Source organism: Ictidomys tridecemlineatus, chromosome 5, assembly GCF_052094955.1.
Source record: "Ictidomys tridecemlineatus isolate mIctTri1 chromosome 5, mIctTri1.hap1, whole genome shotgun sequence".
NCBI classification, from domain to species: Eukaryota; Metazoa; Chordata; class Mammalia; order Rodentia; family Sciuridae; genus Ictidomys; species Ictidomys tridecemlineatus.
Window position 1 is genome coordinate 134,699,628 of NC_135481.1, and position 19,430 is coordinate 134,719,057.

A 19,430-nucleotide genomic window follows, 5' to 3' on the forward strand; every position below is an offset into this window, starting at 1 on the left:
TGCTAGCAAGCCAAACCATTATTCAAACAACTGGTAAATAAAGGGCAAGAAACAAGCATTTATCTTGCCTGTGATATTCAAACTTTATCAAATAATTAGTGAGGGGAGTATTAAATGAAAAAAGAATGACAATATTAGAATATCACCAGGTGCCACCACATCATCACTAATGAACTACAGATGTGATGATTATCACAAGATTTTATATGGTTTCCACCCCCACTGAGTTATCGAGGTTTTTGCAACAAACAGAATATGGTGGAACTGATGATATCTAACATCCCAGACTACATCAGAAAGCGCATTGTAAGGATCGCCTTGACCTCTTGGACTGCTTTTTTGGGAGAAGCCAACAATCACACTGTGAGAACACTTGAGCAGCCCTGAGAAGATGACCCATCTTCATAACATCCTGCACTAACTTGGTCAATTATGTGAGTGAACTACCTTGGAAGTAAGTCCTAGTCAAGCCTAGGATGACTGTAGGCCCTGCCAACAACTGACTGCAACCTCACAGAGACTCTGAGCCAGACACTTTCAAATTCCTGACCCACAGAAACAGTGAGAAATCAATGGCTATTACTGCTATAAGCCACTAAATTTTGGGTCATTGTTATACAACAAATATAATACTATTCTACTTTCATATATTATAATTCTCCACAAAGAAATGGTTCATAATACTAAACAAACTAACTGCAATTAATCCTTTTTATCTTCCTTTTTTTGGTATTGGGGATTGAACCCAAGAACACTCTACGGCTGAGCTATGTCACCAGCTCTTTTTTATTTTATTTTGAAACAGGGTCTTGCTAAGTTTCCTAGGTTGGCATCCTACCTGCAATCCTTCTGCAATCAGTCTATTGAACAGAATTCCTTTAATCTTGCCAGAGCATATATTTATCTCACTGTCTCATAGGAAAAGTATCATTATCACATTTTTTCAAAAACTCAATAAGGTAGAATTTATCATTTCTATTTTGTAAGTTAGGAAGGCAACACCCAGAGAAGTTAGTAACTTGTTCAAAGTGCACAGTGGCAGAGGCAGGATATCGAGAGTCTCTGTTCTTTCCACCACATCTCAAAGCCCTTATGACCTTATAATTTCCCCATCAAACCCTTTAGGACCAAAGTTGCTAAGGTCTAAATCTATACATTTTAATGTAATTACCATCTCCCATTCTTTGCAAAACATTTCTCAGCCTTTCCTTTTCTCAATAACAAATACAGGGTCATTTAGTGTAGCCCTTAAAACCAGAGCAAATAAAAACTTCTGGAGAAAGGAAAAATGAAGAACTCATGGCTCCAATTAACATTCCCAGCTTCCTGTGAAATTCTGGATGGGGCTGTTCTTCAGGAAACATTATTAAGAGGTGAAGTTTATCAGGTTCTCCAAAATTTTCACCTCCCACTCCACTCCACTCTTGTTTCTAAAACAAAATGGGGTGGGAAGAATTATACAAATCAATATAATGATATTATACTTCCTTCTTAATTCTCAAAGGTAAACTGTATAATTGGTATTGGGGATTGAACTGGTATACATAATCATATTGGGTATGCATAATCATTTTTAAGTTACCAAAATTAATTTCCAAATATATTCTTAAACAAAAAGGCCTAATCAACTTTTTAGAATCTTAATAGGTATTATAGATTTAAACTATTCTTTTTCTAACAATAAAGTTGAATCTTCCATTTTAGGGTACCTGCTATTTATTGAATGTTCATAATATTTTAGGCAGACCATTTTTACATTCAAACATTAATTAAATCTTGACAACTACTCCCATTTTACAAATAAGAAAAAGCTGAGGTTATGAGACTTGCCAAAAGGCTAGGATTTGGACCGGTAGTGTCTGGCTCTAGACATGTCTCCTAACCACATTACACAAGAAGGAAAAAGCCCAACAAAAATCATCCAACAAATAAAGTCTAAATGTAAATGTATTTCTTAAATTTTTCTTCCTACTGGGTTAACTGGAGCATTGCTTTTAGCTAAAAGCTGTCACATTAGCATGGTAAATAAGAATGTGCCATTTTCCTATATCTAGTTGGAAAAGAACTTTCATTAAGGTAAAGAGCAAAATTGAGAATATTCATGGTACTCGCAAAGCTGTTCTGGGGGAGGAGATGAAGGGGATAGCCAATACTTCAATACAAAAGAAAGAAAAAGGAAATAAGGACTTTGGAACTGACTTCCAGGACATATTTCTCAGGCTTAAAATAAACTTGACCTTAGGATTGTCATGAGAAAAGCCAGAACAAATGAAGTCATAATATATAAACTACTCATTCTCAGGAACATGACTAGTGGACATAGAACTAGGTTAAGGGACACCAACGAGCCAACACTGCTTCTCTCTCTCAGCTGAGTTTTCCTATAGATCACCCTCTAAGGTTATTAAAGTTATGATAATCTCAAAAATGTTCCAGGCAACCTTCACAGGGCTTCAACTTCACAGCTCCTTCAAGCTCTCACTTTCCTGAACTAGAAGTCAAAAGACAAGGGAGGAATTGTTGCTCCCTCTGGAACTGGGCAATTTGATGCATTCACCTGACAGTACCAATGAGTGTAGGCACAGTGGCAGTACCTGAAACACAGTGAGTGGTACTGTGGCCCAGCCTCCACTCTCCTGGAACTCACACACCAGAAGCAGATTAACTACTCACATGGGTGAAATCAGAGCTGTGCCACTAACAGCACATCAAATAGGCAAACTGGACCCAGCATGTGTGGAGAAGGGAGGGAAAGAACTGCTCAGGGAAGACTGCCCAAAGGATGGGTGACAAGGAGAAAGAGATAGCACATGTCAAGTCCCTAAGGCCGGAAGGGACATACATACATCTCTAACTCAAGTACAGTACATACTGGGGTGGGGAGTGGGTAATAGATATATTTATTGAAGATTAATATAAGTGTATAGCCTGGTGAATTATCACAAAGTGAACTCACCTGTATTAACTACCACCAGGTAATAAACCAGCACACTACCAGTATCCAGAGCCCTCACACCTTCTCCAAATCACTACCCATCCCTCTTTCCCAGAGGTCAGCATCTCCTGAATTAGGCACCATAGTTCTGCCTGAGCTTGAACTTCATAGAAACCAAATCATATAACACATAATCTTTTGATATGTGGCTTCTTTTGCTCAACACTTATGAAATTCATCCATGCTACTGCACCTAGCAATGGTACTTTCATTTCCATTCTTATAAAGTATTTAATTGTTTGCTTACACCACAATTTATTCTCCTTTTGATGGATTATGAGATTATTTCTAGTTGTTAGTTAGTATGAGTAAATAGTACAATGAACATTCTAGTACTACATGACTTTTGGTAAAACTAGAATTGGTAGGTTAGAGAATATGCTTATTAAAATTTATTTACTAGTTCTAATCAGTTATACATGACAATAGAAAGCTCTTCAATTCATTGTACACAAATGGAGCAGAAATTTTCACTTCTCTGGTTGTGTATAGAGTTTTGAGTCACATAATTCGTGCAATCAAAATGTACCTAGGGTAATGAAGTCCCTCTGAGAATATGCTTATTTTCAACTTCAGTAAATATTATCAACAACTTTCCAATCCTTACTAATATACATTCTTAACAGCTTATAACATTTGTTTTGTGTATACTTGGCTTTTCTCCTAATAGACAAGATAACCTACCACAGTCTGAAGAAAATCTAAGCTTTTGATGAAAATTGGCCAAGAAAAAGTGACGGCCAGTTGTCCCTCTCTGAACTAAAATCCTTATGTGTATTCCTTTACATAAATTCCATCATTATCCTCCCCATAATTCCTAAATTTTACAAAGGGTAAACTTTTAGGACAGCAAATCCCATTATAAAAATTGATTTATAACCTCATTATTCTCAGGTCATAGAAAATATGTGGGAATAGAATTTCACTGGTCTAATTATAAAACATTCTATATTGCCTACAGACCCAAATTTTTTTTAAATATCTTTTTTATCGATTTATTTTTAATGTGGTGTTGAGGATCAAACCCAGGGCCTCACATGTGCAAGGCAAGCACTCTACCACTGAGCCACAACCCAGCCCCGCCAAAATGATTTTTTTGAAAAACCACTTTCAAAAGAAAAGAGGCCTAGATTTATAACACTTGTGCTATATTAATAGGTAGAAGAGCACCACACTTAGTCTATAGGTTGGCTCCTTCGACTATCTTTGCCTAGTCCCAAAATAAAAATTACTTTTCAACTCTCCTACCCTTCTCCACTTTAAATGTCCTCATTCCCTAACTAACATCATACAACATACACTCAGGAAGAATAAGGCAAAAGGGTAGAAGTTACATAAGCAGTACTTCCTTTAGTTTTCTTTCTTTTTTTCTTTCTTTTTTAATAATGTTGTCCACTGTCATAACAGGAGCCTGAAGACAAAGGACAGGCTGACCTGGGAGCTGGTGCCCAGGAAGCCTTGGAGGCTCATTAAGGTGGAGTCCCACCTGATTACTCAGAGGCAGGAGAGGCAGGCTTCATCCCCCAGACAATGCTGGCAGACATGACTGCCTCAGGGAGAGTCAGGAAAATGCAATGGCTCAGCAGGCAGGGGTGGGGAAGGGTGAGGTGAAGGTGGTAGCAAAGGCAGAAGAGTCAGAAGATGAAAGGAAGTCCTTGTCTTGTCAAGTGAGAGGATCTCATCCTTGGGGTAAGGGTCAGAAAAGGGTTTGGCCAAAAGCAAAGAAGACCCCAGCTGTGGGGCAAGCATCAGGCAGTCCTGACAGGGTGTAAGAAACAAGGCCTGCACGTGGCGGCAGAATTTCAGATGAGAGTATAACTGCCACTAGGCCCAGGGGGTGGGATAAGAATGACTAACTTCCTCCAGCATCACTGAAGTTACAGAGTATGGAAAAAGGATCTGGTGGGGAGAAATACCTAATCAAGATTTCCAGGAAAAGGTAGAAACAGCGAGCCAGGCAGACCATTACAGGTATCAGAAGACTGAGAATAGAATTCTGAAAAAACTGAAACAGATGTAATTAATTCATATTTCAATGACACAACAGCAAAAATCTCCTGGCTTCTGACGCTTCTCTGGGCTACTAACTGCACAGGCTCAGAGACTCCTGGAAAAGCCCTCGAACAGGACTCTGCAAAGGCCACAGCTACACTCCTCCAGACCACTCCACTACCACTCTCAAAGAAGCACTCCACTCCTAGGTCTCTGAGGCCCACAACTATAGGGTGACATCACCCAGGAATGCCACCTTCACCACTTTCCCTTGATCTCTGGACCACTCACATTCACTAAGGACCTCAGTGCCCCAAGCTCCATCTTCTCCATCCCAAGTCTGACACCACCCCCTCACAGTTCCTTATCTTTTATTGTGACTATGACCTGCAGCCCAATCCCACTCTGGGGACCCCTGCCCCACCCCAGATATTGATTGGCAGAATGTCCAGGAGCAATCTGACCACAATCTCTCAATTCATCAGCTTTCCCTCAGACACTCTCATTTATAATAATAACCATTACTAACAAAAATCACTAATAATCACTAATACTCAGGGAGTATTTGTTGGACATGTATCAACTCATTTCATCCTCCTGACACTCTCTGATTTAGGTGTTATTATTATTATTTTATATGATTTGAAATATGAGGGCAGAGAGGTAAAGTAAAATTTGTCCAAGGCCCCACAGCTACAAGGTGACAAGAGTTTGGATATGAAAACAAGTGGTCTGACATCCAAGTGTACATTCATTCTTTTTCTTTCTTTTTTTACACTTCATTAATATACACAGAAAATGTACACATATTTATGTACTTTTACTAGTAGATGTATCTTTGCAAATTGAACATACCTGTATAACCAGCACCCAGATCAAGAAGCAAAATCAGGGGCTGAGGTTGGGGCTCAGTGGTAGAGCGCTTGCCTAGTATGTGTGAGGCACTGGGTTTGATTCTCAGCACCAAGTATAAATTAATAAATAAACAAAGGTCCATCAACAACTAAAATTTTTTTAAAAAAAGAAGCAAAATCACCAGCACACCAGGTACCCCCAGAATCCTTTTCCAGTACCAATATGCTGACTTCCAACAGCACGGATCAGCTTTGCGTATTTCTGCACTTTTGTGGCTGGCAGTCTTCACTACCGTAGACTGAGTTAAAGGTGTTCAGCAATTCCACCTATTATGCACTATGCTAAGCCCATAACCTCCAGTCCCCTTTAAATGATGTTTCCTTGCCCTCATCTCCACCTGTTCTTCTAGTTCCCCAGGTTCCTCTAATACCTGTTACTTCTGTTAAACCCAGCACCCTCATTCCTACTCTCTCATCCACCTTGTTAGTAGCTGCAAAATGCAAAATTCCAATTCTAGATCCATCCAATTGTTCACATTAGACCTCCACCACACTAAAGGGTGGCCAAGCACTGCTGAAAAAAGAGATCACACAACTTTGTAAAACAGCACATAAATGCACAATGTCCCAAGATGGCTGGGCACCAAGTCCATGTTCCTGACCACTCCTCTCCTCCTCATGAACACACATTTATTAGAGAAACACTAGTAAGCACCCCATTTCTCAAAAAGGACCCAGGAGAGTAATTCCTTTGGGCCTCAGCTCAGAAACAACTGTTCCTGAGTCACTGCTAAATTCCCTCTTTGGTGAGACTATGGGAAACTCAGAGCCAAATGTGTGACAACCATGCATGTCCCTGTGGCAATGTCTACAAACTGCTGACTCTTGACTTCACTGATTAAACCCCCTTACATTCCCTTGACCCCAATTCCTTTTTCTATTTTCATCCTACTGTAAGTATTCTGAAGTTACCTCAAAGCCTTTCTGAAAACAAAGTCAGTTCTACTGCTGAGGCTATCACCTCTCTGCTGTTCTCTATGTTCTGAGGAATTAATCAGGCTGGTTTGTGGGGTGTTTTGTTGTTGTTGTTGTTTGTTTGTTTATTTGTTTTTGCAGGGGGGGGTGCGATTTACCAGGAATTGAACTCAGGAGTACCCAACCACTGAGCCAGATCCCAGCCCCATTTTGTATTTTATTTAGAGACAGGGACTCACTGAGTTGCTTAGCCCTCACTTTTGCTAAGACTGGCTTTGAACTCGTGATTCTCTTGTCTCAGCCTTCTGATTATAGGCATGCACCACCACAATCCTATAATTATAGGATTATAGGCATGCACCACCACAATTGGCTCAGATTGGATCTTGATGCTGTACATTTGTTACCACAGGTGTATGAGGTGTCTTTGGTTGAGCCAGGGGCTTCTGGTTGTGTACATGAGCTTCTTAAGCAAAGTCCATGCATAGTTAGCAGGTTATTCAAACTGCCTTACTGAATACAACATGATTCTCCTAAAATGTTCTTTCAGGAACCCCATGGGACATTTTTTTCAAATTGAAGGTGCTACATAAAATCAACAAATTTGACAAACTATTCAAAAGGGTTTGGCACATTCAACTCAAAAAATTACTAAAACAGAGATAATATACAGCTATAAATCAAATGCATTCTGTAATGTGTATGATATATCTATTATATACACCTGCTTGATGAAAAGACAAATTTTAGAGAATCTGCTAAAATATGGGAAAAGAAATCATGTGTCTATATTCCATTCATTTTAGTAGATGTGTCATAATTTATTCCTCAAAAGAACTATATATTATTCAAAGAGAAATCATTGTATAAGAGTTTTTAAAAAAAGAATTTGAAAGAATAGAATGATCCCTGCTGTAATTCTAAGGATTTGGGAAATCAAGCTTCGATACCATCTAATCAGACCTTGCTTGGGAGTATTCAAATATTCAAGAAACACCACATAAATGTCAACAATGAAAGGAAAAGGAACTTAAGATCCAGGTTCTAACCTTTTTCTTTCCCTTCTCCCTTTCCATTTTATAAGTGTATCAATCAGAATGCTTGTGGTTGCAAGCAGAGAAAAATTAACCTCAAATTATTATGCGATAAAGTGAATTTAATGGCTCCTATTGATGCAAAGTCCGCATCAGCTCTTGTGCACTTCAGGCAAGGTTCAAAAGGACTCCAACTCTGATTCTGCAATTCTCTAAGCTTGTTCTCCAAGAATTGGTTCTGCCATCAAGATGGAGTGGTGTTTCCCTCCACCATTTTACAGCAATTGGGACAGTTAGCCTCATATGCTTGCCCTGAACTATTAATAGGGACCAGAGGCTTTCCAAGCCCTGCCTAGTCTGGGCCTGGGTCATGTTTCTATTTTTGAACCAATAACTGGGGCAAGGAGAACTGGGACAGGGAGTGGGCTCAATCCCACCCAAATGACACAACTGCCATGTATGGGAAAGGGGGAAAATAACAAAAGTTACCAAGAAGTGTGGAGACTGTCTAGCTATTCAAACCCAGTTTCTCTTCTTCCTGGACACTCAGCTAGACCACATTTCCCAGTCAGTGTGACCATGTGACCAACAGAATGTGAACAAACTGACATGGATCACTTGAGACCTGATTCTGGAGCTTGTCCATACCAACAAGCACAGTGACCTTGGGACCCATGTGTTGAAGACAGCAGAGCCACAAATGATCCCCTGAAATACGAATTTTAAATTTTACATAATCGAGACTCTTCTATCAGCCTCTCTTAATAGGTTAAAATCCACAAGGTTAGATAACCCACCAAAGATATAGTGAAGAATATATAGCTGAAGAATCAGAACACAGGATGCAGTGATCTTATCACTGGAATAAAAAAAAGAATTATGAGCAAATAATAACTATGAAAGTACCAAGTACAAAAAGAAGTAATGGGGCTGGGATTGTGGCTCAGTGGTACAGCAGTCGCATAGCACGTGTGAGGCCCTAGGTTCGATCTTCAGCACCACATAAAAATAAATAAATAAATAAGAAGTAATGAAGAGCAGAGTAATTAAATTGTAACTCCAGCCTCAATAATAATACACACAATAATACACAGAATAAGAGACAATGTCAAATAGGAAGCCCTTTCTATGTCAAACATTGATGAAATTTTCCCATGTGTTATCATTCATTGTTCTCTTGGCAAAATGAGTGAGTGAAAAGTTTCTGATAATTCAGAATGCAAGCTATCTCAGAGTCAGCATAAAGAATGACTGTCATTATATATAAAAGTAGCATTAATTCTTTTTTTTTTTTTTAATTTTTTTAATATTTATTTTTTAGTTCTCGGCGGACACAACATCTTTGTTGGTATGTGGTGCTGAGGATCGAACCCGGGCCGCACGCATGCCAGGCGAGCGCGCTACCGCTTGAGCCACATCCCCAGCCCAGCATTAATTCTTAAGCTAAGAAGCCTGGGCAGAATCCCAGTGTAAGGGCAGCTTTGTTCTCTCTGACCAACACCCTTCCTTCATCTGGGTATTCCTTCCCATTCCAAATGCCCAGTTTTGTGAAAGTTGTTGCCTATCATGGAGGCCACCCACAGGCCACTGAGACAGGCCAGTATTCCAGGCCAGGCCCATCTTAGCTCCTCCCCTGGACTTTTCAAGTTGGAATTAATGAAAAAATATCTCCATTTATAAGCTACAAAATGAAGCCAGTGGCATTGTTTCCTAGTGAACAGCAAAAAACAGCACAAGAAAAAGAAGATAACTGGTAAGAGGAAAAGATGGAACAAATCTTGGTTTCATTTGTCTCAGGGTTAGCAAACCCATGTCCTTCCCTTGGTTTGTTTATGTAAGCCAGGCTATGACAGTCCACAAATTCCTCTTCTGGCCTCAGAGTACACTGGACTTGCAGTCCAAAGAATCCTGACTAACATACATTCAGCCTCCTCTGTATCTGTGGGCTCTGTGTCCACAAATTCAACCAACCATGGATAGAAAATAATCAGAAAAAAATACTGCATCTGTACTGAATGCGTACAGATTCTTGTCACTATTCCCTAAACAATAAGTAAAACAACTATTACACAGCATGTACAGGTATTATAAGTAATCTAGACATGATTAATGACATGCTAATTATATGCAAACATTATATCATATACAGGACTTCAGCATACACAGATTATGCTATGGGTTGGGGGATCCTAGAATCAATTCCCCTGTGCATACTGAGAAACAACTGTAATTAGAAAAAGGGTCTCAAAAAAACTACCATAGTAAAAATGGAGAAGTTCTGGAAAAGTACCTTAGAAGCAGTTCTGGTAGAATTATCAGGAATTACTAATCCAAACTTTCTCTCAAAATGTGAAAATAAATGCAAGATTTTGGGAATTGACACTGAAAGGGCCATTCTACAATTGGATAGCTATGCTCTTCTGGGGACTATGAAAATATTTTTAGAACTCATGTTATCTGAAGAAAATGTTTAAAATGCAGATGCAGAAGGCAATAATAAAATAGTGCTAAAATATAATACCATACAATGAAGAAGTTCAGCATGACAAGAACTCTTATGACAGAACAGAAGAAAGGAGAAGAAAACATAGGTGGGGCAGAATGGCTACAAATGAAGGATAATATTTCTCCTATAGACTCAACATGATTTGTAGCTTTCTACATGAAAATGAAGCTGAATTGTAACTCCAGCCTCAATAAACCTTTGGAGTTAGAAGAGCAAGAGATGTTAATGAACGATAGTTCAAACCTGATTTATGAACAGAAGAAACCACTGCACTTGGATATAGAGAAATTTGGTCCTCTTGTTGATATCCCTTCTTCTGAGATGGAAGGTTCTAAGTTTTTATGGAAACTCCAAGATGCTGCCTTAAAAATCACTCCTAGATGAAATGATTTTCCTAATAACTAACTAGTCATGAACTTTTTAAAAAAGACTTTTTATGCTAAATAATCAATTGTGTAGCTTTCAGTCAGTTCCATATATTTTATTGTTTTTCTTGGCTATATGTTTCCAGTTAGGGCACAACTTAATACACCAGATTCATTCAAGACCAGATATGAATTAAATTTTTAAAATATGTAAAAAAAAATTTATGTGACATCTACTAAATTCAAAAATAAAATGAAAAATACAAACATACCAAAGTCAGAATTAAAGAAACATATTCAAGTTGGAATTAATAAGAAAGCATAGTTGGACATAAGAAGAAATAAGTACAGTTCCTGGCTAACAACTTCTTTTTGTTACAATGCCTTTTGTCCTGAAACAACTCTGGAGCAACTCTAGAAAAATCAAGGTATAAGAAGCATCCTTTGTTGTTCATCATAAGTCCCTTTCTTTTTAATTTTTTTTAGTTGTAGTTGGACACAATACCTTTATTTTATTTATTTATTTTTATGTGATGCTGAGGATCGAACCCAGGGCCTCGTATGTGCTAGGTGAGTGCTCTACTGCTGAGCCACAACCCCAGCCCCATCACAAGTCCCTTTCAACTCAGTTGAGTTTATTAATGATTTATGAAAAGCTCTTGTATAACCAACCATAGGATAGGGGGCTAGTTGCCAGGGGAATCTACCAGGTGATTAGAGTGCTGAAATTATCAGGTCCCCCTGAAAAAAAAAGACGAGAGAGAAAAGTTGAGTTGATGACAATGGTTGAGGATTTAATCAATCATGTTATATAATGATGCTTTTGTAAATATCCACAAAGATGGGTCAAGGAGCTTCCAAGTTGTTGAAAGAAAACATACCATGTGTTAGGAGGGTGGCACACCTAAGTCTACAGGGACAGAAGCTGCTGTGCTTGGGACTTTTCCAAACCTGATGCTATATATTTCTCCATCTGCCTGTTCTGTGTATCCTTTAATATTTCCTATATAATCAACCACCAACCTAGTAAGAAAAGTGTTCTCCAAGATTCTGAGAGTCACTCTAGCAAATCATTGAACCAAAAAAGGAGCTAAATTATTTTTATATTATCTCAGTTCTAGCAGATTTCCAGGTTAGTGGTCTATGCTTTAATAAGTTGTCACAACTAGATAAAAACAAGTGCCAAGCTTATCACAGAAAAGTCTGTTTGTCCCACATGCTCATGCAGTGATCTCATAACCCAACCCTTAGTAGTATGCCATCAACCCCAGAAGATCTCTAATTTATGATGACAGGAGAGCTTCTTCAGGTGCCCTACATAGTAGGCCCCTGCAGCAGCCTTGGACTCCACCAGCAGTTCAGTTGCCACTCACAACCTCCCCTGGTCCCTACAATATCCATCTGCTCTCTGGTGACCTTCTTCGGCTCTCTGGGCCATAGCCAAACAGCTGGGAGGGCCAAACACCATCCAAGAACAGCCCCCAGGCCCTCCCTATCCTGAGTATGCTTGACCTTGCCAGGCAAAACCCTCTATCCCATTTTAGACTTGCTTTGTTTCTGTACTGAATTAGCACAAACACGAAATTCTGAGGAATTTGTTCCACACATAAAACCCTTCCTCTAACAGTTACCTACTTCTCTCTCAGAGCCCTACCTTCATCAAGGGTCTTCTGTCGTTGTGCTAAGTTGGGGAGAATTTCTCAGCAGATCATTGGCAAGGAACTGAATGGTTGAAATGTCCAGAAGTCACTGAATATACATACTTGAGGTGTTTAGCATGTACAGCACAGGACGAAGCAGGAGAGAGGGCAAGAGCCCAAGCAGGCTGGGCCCCAGAGGACAAAGACAGGAGTGAATGTGACAAGGTGGAGGCACAGAGGGCTTTAAGCAGGGCAATGGCACAACCATACTTGCTTTGTTTACTTTGCTCCTTTTCTGTATCAGGTTCTAGTTAGCTGAGAACTACAGAAAGGAGATCTAAAAACATACTATTCAGAAAAACAGATAAAATGTAATTGAGATTCCAGAAAATTTTCTCATGAAAGAGAAAAATAAGGCAAATTATTTAGGCAAACTGGCTCTACAGAAGTAGAAAAAGCTAAGAATGCTGGGGGCAGGAGCAAAGCCTTCACAGCCACTGTTTAGAAGCTGGTGGCTCCACACCGACCTGATGGGGAGAAGCCAGGCCCAGATGCAGTGCCACAACCAGAGGTCTGTCCAAGCCTGGGTATGGGAAAGGTACCCTACCCTGATGACAAATGTCTGCACAAGGGAAGGACAGGTTCAACTCTTAGGAGCCTTGACCAGAAACCACTCCCAGCAGGAAATGAGGATAGTAAGCAAAAGCTAGCTCATAAACAACCCAACCTAAATCAAAACTGTGTGATGATCCAAGAGACTCACTGTGCAATCTGAAGCTATCCTACATTGTAGAAACATTCTTAGCCTCTCAAGACAAACACAAGTTTTTGGCACTGAAAATTATTTTTTGGTTTATAGGCCAGAAAAGCAGTATACCCCTGTTTATTTTTCCATTATCAGAATATTCAGCAGCACTGAAAGAATTATAACAGAGCTTCCTTCTCCACTGACCCATTATTGAGAAAACAATTCTGGATAACAAGCAATGAGAATCAAGAAATGTCTATCATTCCTATGATGCATAATAGCTTAGAAATTATGTTTCCATATATTCTCTCATAGTCATATTTTCCATACAAGGAACTGTATGCATTTACACAGTTAAAAAAAGTACCAAAGCTGGGCTGGGGTTGTGGCTCAGTGGTTAAGTGCTTGCCTAGCACGTTGAGACACTGGGTTCAATCCTCAGCTCCACATAAAAATTAATAAACAAAATAAAGGTATTGTGTCCATCTATAGCTAAAAAATATTTTTTAAAAAGTACCAAAGTCAAAATTCAAGCCTAAATCTTATGATTCCAATTCCCCTGGCCCCTGTGACAATATGACAATAACAGTGTGTTCATATTTTGAACAGGCACTGTAGAACCCAGGGACAAGGGAGACTCATACAATTAGAGGCAAGTTCATCCTCCACTGAGCAGATCATCTAAAAAGGGAGGCCACATCTTACTCATCTTCATGTGGCCAGCAAATGACTAGTAAAGTTCCTGGCCCACAGTAAGCACTAAATGAATATATGCTGAATGACTGAGGAAATATTTTATTGTTCAATAAGGAATTAGTGACCTCCTTATCACAAACATTTATCAAACTAAAGTTCTCTGTGTAGATGGAGAATTGAAAACAGAATGCCTACAATGGAATTCAAGAAGTGAGACTTAGGAGACCACTCAAACACTTCCTAACTCTCAGCCTCTGAAAACTAATCTCTAGAGATCACAGAATCCCAGGGAGGTCTTCTGATACTTCTGATAATCCTGCTGAACCTCAGGGCCACACTGGATGCCACACCTGCCTTCTTTATCTCAAGGCAAAGTTCTACTATAGCTCACCTTCCTTGGAATTTTTGGCTTTTCAAGATCCTATTTCTTAACTTTAGAAAAAACAGAAAAGACATGGCATAATGAGTTAAAGGAGAAAAAGGAACCAAAACTTCCTACTTTTATAAAAATGTTAAAACAGTAAAAGAGCTGGTCAAATATCCAGTGAGTGATTATGTAAATGCTATATAGGTCTCACTGCATGCTAACTCCAACTCCATACACTCAGGATGCAAACTAAAAAGGAAAAACAAATATGTATAATGGTCTTTAAAGTAAAAACAGAGCCATTTTGCAATAATGAAGCAATTCCCTAATAGTATCCAAGCTTAGAAATTCCAGGTATTCAATTTCTTTATCGCCTCTGATATAGCAAAACCAAGGGACAAGAGTACATCTCACAAACCTGAATTAGGAGAGCAATTTGTTTGATGCCTGGATATCTCATGAAATGACTACAGAAAATAACTATCTCTAGCCTACTTTTCACAAATACAAACAGTACCAGGGAAATAAGGAGCAAGTGCTAACTTGGGGTTCTTGTCTTGGCCTTGCCAAAACTTGCAGTGTAATCTTGGATATGTTTCCCAAATGCCTGAGGCTTTCAAGTTCCTCCCCACAAAACAAGGAAGTTGGTTATGGTAAAGTCAAAGATCCTATTAGGAAATAAAACTATTCAGAAAATGAAAGATTTCAATAAGAAAATATAACTAATCTGTGTAAATTTAAATTTACACATAAATTCTTTGCAGAGAACCCCAAAATGTTGTAAAACCTGACCTAATAGAATTGTTTTCTAAACCAAGACTTAAAAGTAGATTCAACTTCTAAGAATAAATTCAAGAAAATGATCACACTTGTACATACTTTTGTAGGAAGATATACATGGCAGCATTAGCATCATATAAGTTGTTTTGAAGAAATTTTAATAACTTTTAAAATAGCTGCAATTTTTAATAAAATTTAGGAGTCAAGATATAAAATAATATTAGAAATTATTTTTTTTAATTCATGATTAAGGGGCTGGGGTTGGGGCTCAGTGGTAGAGCACTTGCCTGGCATGTATGAAGCACTGGGTTTGATCCTCAGCACCACATAAAAATAAAATAAAGGTACTGTGTTCATCTATAACTAAAAAAAAAAATTAAATAAAATTCATGATTAAAATTTTAAATGTAGGTATAATGTTGTAGCTCAGTGGTAGAACATTAGACTAGCATGCCTGAGGCCCTGGGTTTAAGCTCCAACACAATAGAAAAAAATTTTTTTAATTTTAAATTCCTATGCATGTGCCAGGTATGATGGCACACACATGTAATTCCCGCAGAATTACATGTATGTATATATGATGGCACACACATGTAATTACGCAGAAGGTGAGGCAAAAGGATCAAAAGTTCAAAGCCAGCCTCAGCAATTCAGCAAGGCTCTAGGTAACTTAGCAAGAACCTATCTTAAAACAAAGAATAAGAAGGGCTATGGAAGTGGCTCAGTGGTTAAGCCCTGCTGGGTTCAATCACTGGGACCAAAAAATAAAAAATAAATAAAATTTCAGATGGTGGAATGAAACTGCCCAAACTATCCTCAGTACATGTATGAATATACCAGAGTGAATTTCACCTTTATGTGTATCTATAATGCACTAATTAAAAAAAAACTATAAATAGAAGAAAGACCAATAAGGGAAGGGAAGAGGTGGAGGGAAGTAGGAAGGAAAAAGGGAAGTACTGGGGACTGAATCAGAGTAAATTATATTCCATGTTTGTATAATTGTCAAAACAAACCCCAATATTATGTATAACTATAATACAATAATAAAAAGAAAAGAATTTTAAAAAGTATTCCTTCAGAAAGACCCAAAACGATCAGTCGGGTAATAACATAAACATCTATCCCAATAATCCCAAATATCATACACTTGGAATATGTATGTATTTCAAAAACAATCTGCTGAAAAACTATAAGAATGTTTAGAAAATAGTTTTTTCAACAATATCAAGTATTTTATCTAACTAATGAGACAAGAGTTAATGAAAAACTACTCTGACCACATGAAAGCCTCCTAAAAAGATATCAAAATCATATGAAAATATATAAAAACAAGATAAATGAATAATAAATATCACATTACTGGACAGAAAAAATAAATATTATTGGTTTGACTATGGTGCGGATGTATCCCCCAAGGGTTCATGTGTTGGTAGCTTGATCTTCGATGTAGTAATACTGGGAAGTGGTAGAACCTTTAAAAGCGGGAGTCTATGGAAGGCAATTGGGTCACTGGGGTCATTGCCTTCAATATAGTTTCTGTGGGATCCTGTTAGTTCCTACAAGAAAGTTGTTATAAAAGAGCAAGTGTGGTCTTCACCTGCTCCCTGGCTTCCTCTCTTATCATGTGATCTCTCCAACATACACTCCTGCCATGATTCCATCTGCCATGAAGTGACACAGTCAAGGAGGTCCTCAGAAGAAGCTGAATCAATGGAGCCACTTATCTCAAACTTTCAAGACTTAGAAAGTTCAGTTAGCTAAATAAATCTCTTTGCTTTATAAAGTACTCAGCCTCGAGTATTCTGTTTTGGCAATGGAAAATGGACTACTACAACAACTTTAAAGTTATCCATTCTTCCCAAATTACAGTGGATTTGACTACAATATGATCAGAATCTCCCCTCACCAACAACAAATTTGCAGGTAAAATAAAATTATTATAAAATTGGTAGGGGGTAAGTACAAGTGGTGGAGCACATTCTTGGCATGCACTAGGCCCTGAGTTTAATCTCCAGCACCAAATAATTAAAATTGGCATGGAAGAAGAATAAACAATAATTGAGTTTAAAAAAATTTAAGTGAGGCATAAAGAAAGGAATTAACCTTACCAAACACTGAATTAAAACGTGATATAAAGTCATAAAAATGAAATCAGTGTAGTAACAGTATAGGAATAGATAATCCAAAGAAGTATAAATGTAAAAGTATAAACCAGCTGGGAAAAAAAGGAATAGCTCAAATAAAAGCAGCTAAAGTAACTAGTTATTTCAACTAAAGTAACTAGTTATTATCCTTACCTCACATCATGTGCTCAAATTTCAAATTTAAAAACTAAATGAAGAAATTAAATAAATAAAATAAAAACTGTAAAATATATGACTGAATACTTAACTATTATGTATCTGGATAGACAAGGACTTACACTTAAAAGCAAAGGAAGACAAACCAAAATTGGTGTAAGAGGAAAATGATACATTACAAAAAATCAAACATATTAAAATAAGCAACTGAACTATTAAACCTAAATTGAAACATAAATATGTATTTCTGGAGGGTCTTACTATATACATTTTCCAGATCTAGCCATTAAAATGACCCCCAAATAATACCACTTCTAGAGTAATGAGTATCCCTAGCTCCTAGACTGTAGTTTCTAACACCACTTCCCTGAGAGGAACCAGGGCACCTTGGAGAAAAAGTCCATTCTTGGCCTAGGACAAGGAAGATACAAGTCGAGGCTGAAACAACTGATTGTTTATGCTTTCAAAGATTAAGAGATTATAAATTGGGTTATGGCTTAGTGGTGAAGCGCTTGCCTAGCATGCATGAGGCACTGGGTTCGATCCCCAGCACCACATAAAAAAACTAAACAAAGGTATTGTGTCCATCTACAACATTAAAAAAAAAAAGATTAATAGGATTGTGTCAAAAAACACAGAAGTCAATTTGAAGGAGCTCTGACTAGCCAAAGGTAGTTTAATACAATTTTGGTCTTAAAAAAAAAAAAAGCAAAACTGTAATAGATCTAAATACATGCAACCAATACAAATTCGTGTCCACAATTAAGTTAAAAAGAAAAATGAGGGCTGGGGTTGTGGCTCAATGGTAGAGCACTTGCCTAGCATGTGTGAGGCACTGTGTTTGATTCTCAGCACCACATAAAAATAAATGAATATAATAAAGGTTCATCAACATCTAAAAAAAATTATAAAAAAGTGAAACTCAGTAAAAAAAAAACAGTACTCTTTACCATTTGAGGCAATAGCCCTTTTCTATTAAAATGTTAATTAAAGCAAAAAAAATTATTAATCTTTCCTTTCCAATAGGTATAGTTTACTGTCATCAAACCACCCCAAATGATCAGGGGAACTTCTACTGTAAAAAAGAACACCAATTATTAAATATAGGGAAAAAAAACTGGATGAGGAAACATTTCTGGTTAACTCTAATCAAAATTGTTGTTTTATATAGGATTGCCAACTGATTCTTAAAAAAAAAAAAAAAAAGAATGAATGAATAAAAGAAAGAAACAAAGCCACCAGCCAGCCAGCCATAAGTGAAGAGCCAATGGTGAATTGAATATCTGTACAGTGACAAATGCCATATAGATCACTTTCGGGTCAAATGAAGGGAACTGTATTAGTCAACTTTCTGTCAATTTTACACAATCCTTGAGCTAAACTGCTTATAAGGAGGAAAGGTTTATTTTGGCTCCCTGTTTGAGAAATTTCAATCCATGATCAGTTGGCCCCTTTGCTTCTGGACTGGAGAAGAGGCAGTACATCACAGTGGGGCACATGCACAGGAAGAGAAAACTGCTCACCTCATAACAGCCAGGAGGCAAAGAGAAAGTAAAAGGAGGGATCAGGGTCCCAATTTCTCCAAGGGCATGCCTCCAATGACCTAACTTCTTTCCATCAGTCCCCAACTCCTAAAGGATCCATCACATCCAACAGCACCACAAATTGGTGACAAGACTTTAACACCTGGGCCTTGTGGAGACACTTATCTAACCATAGAGGAACTTAACCCAACAACAGAGGGATCAGATTGTTATACTCACCTCGTCAATCTGAACATCTTTTACTGGTGGCTTGTCTTCTGATGTCATTCATGAATGACCAATGATATATTTTAACCAAAATACTTACCATGAATCCATTTTAGATACAATTTCCAGTTTACAAGAAAGATGGCAGGTAGAAAGCTAAATGACAGCTCAAAGAAGCAAGGTGGGACCCAAGTGGCCAGGCCTCTTTGAAAAGGGTGTGTATAAAAACAAATATAAAGATCATAAGCAAATGAAATGCAGGACATTTCTGAGATCATAGGGAATACTGATATGGTATGATACGAATATTAGATAAAAATTTTATAAATTACTGAAATGGAGCTAGGCATGGTGGCACATGTCTATTATAGCCATTCAGGAGGCTGAGGCAAGAGGATTGTAAATTTGAGGCCAGCCTCATCAA

At 38.0% G+C, this 19,430-nt stretch overlaps 1 protein-coding gene and 1 pseudogene across 4 annotated transcripts in view; one reads left to right on the forward strand and one right to left on the reverse strand.

The window, feature by feature from the left end:
- Pde8a (phosphodiesterase 8A) overlaps window positions 1-19,430 on the reverse strand; it is a 154,425-nt gene that overhangs the window by 123,173 nt on the left and 11,822 nt on the right. The gene's annotated exons all lie outside the window — the stretch shown is intronic.
- On the forward strand, window positions 10,003-10,740 carry LOC101978355 (general transcription factor 3C polypeptide 6 pseudogene; annotated as a pseudogene).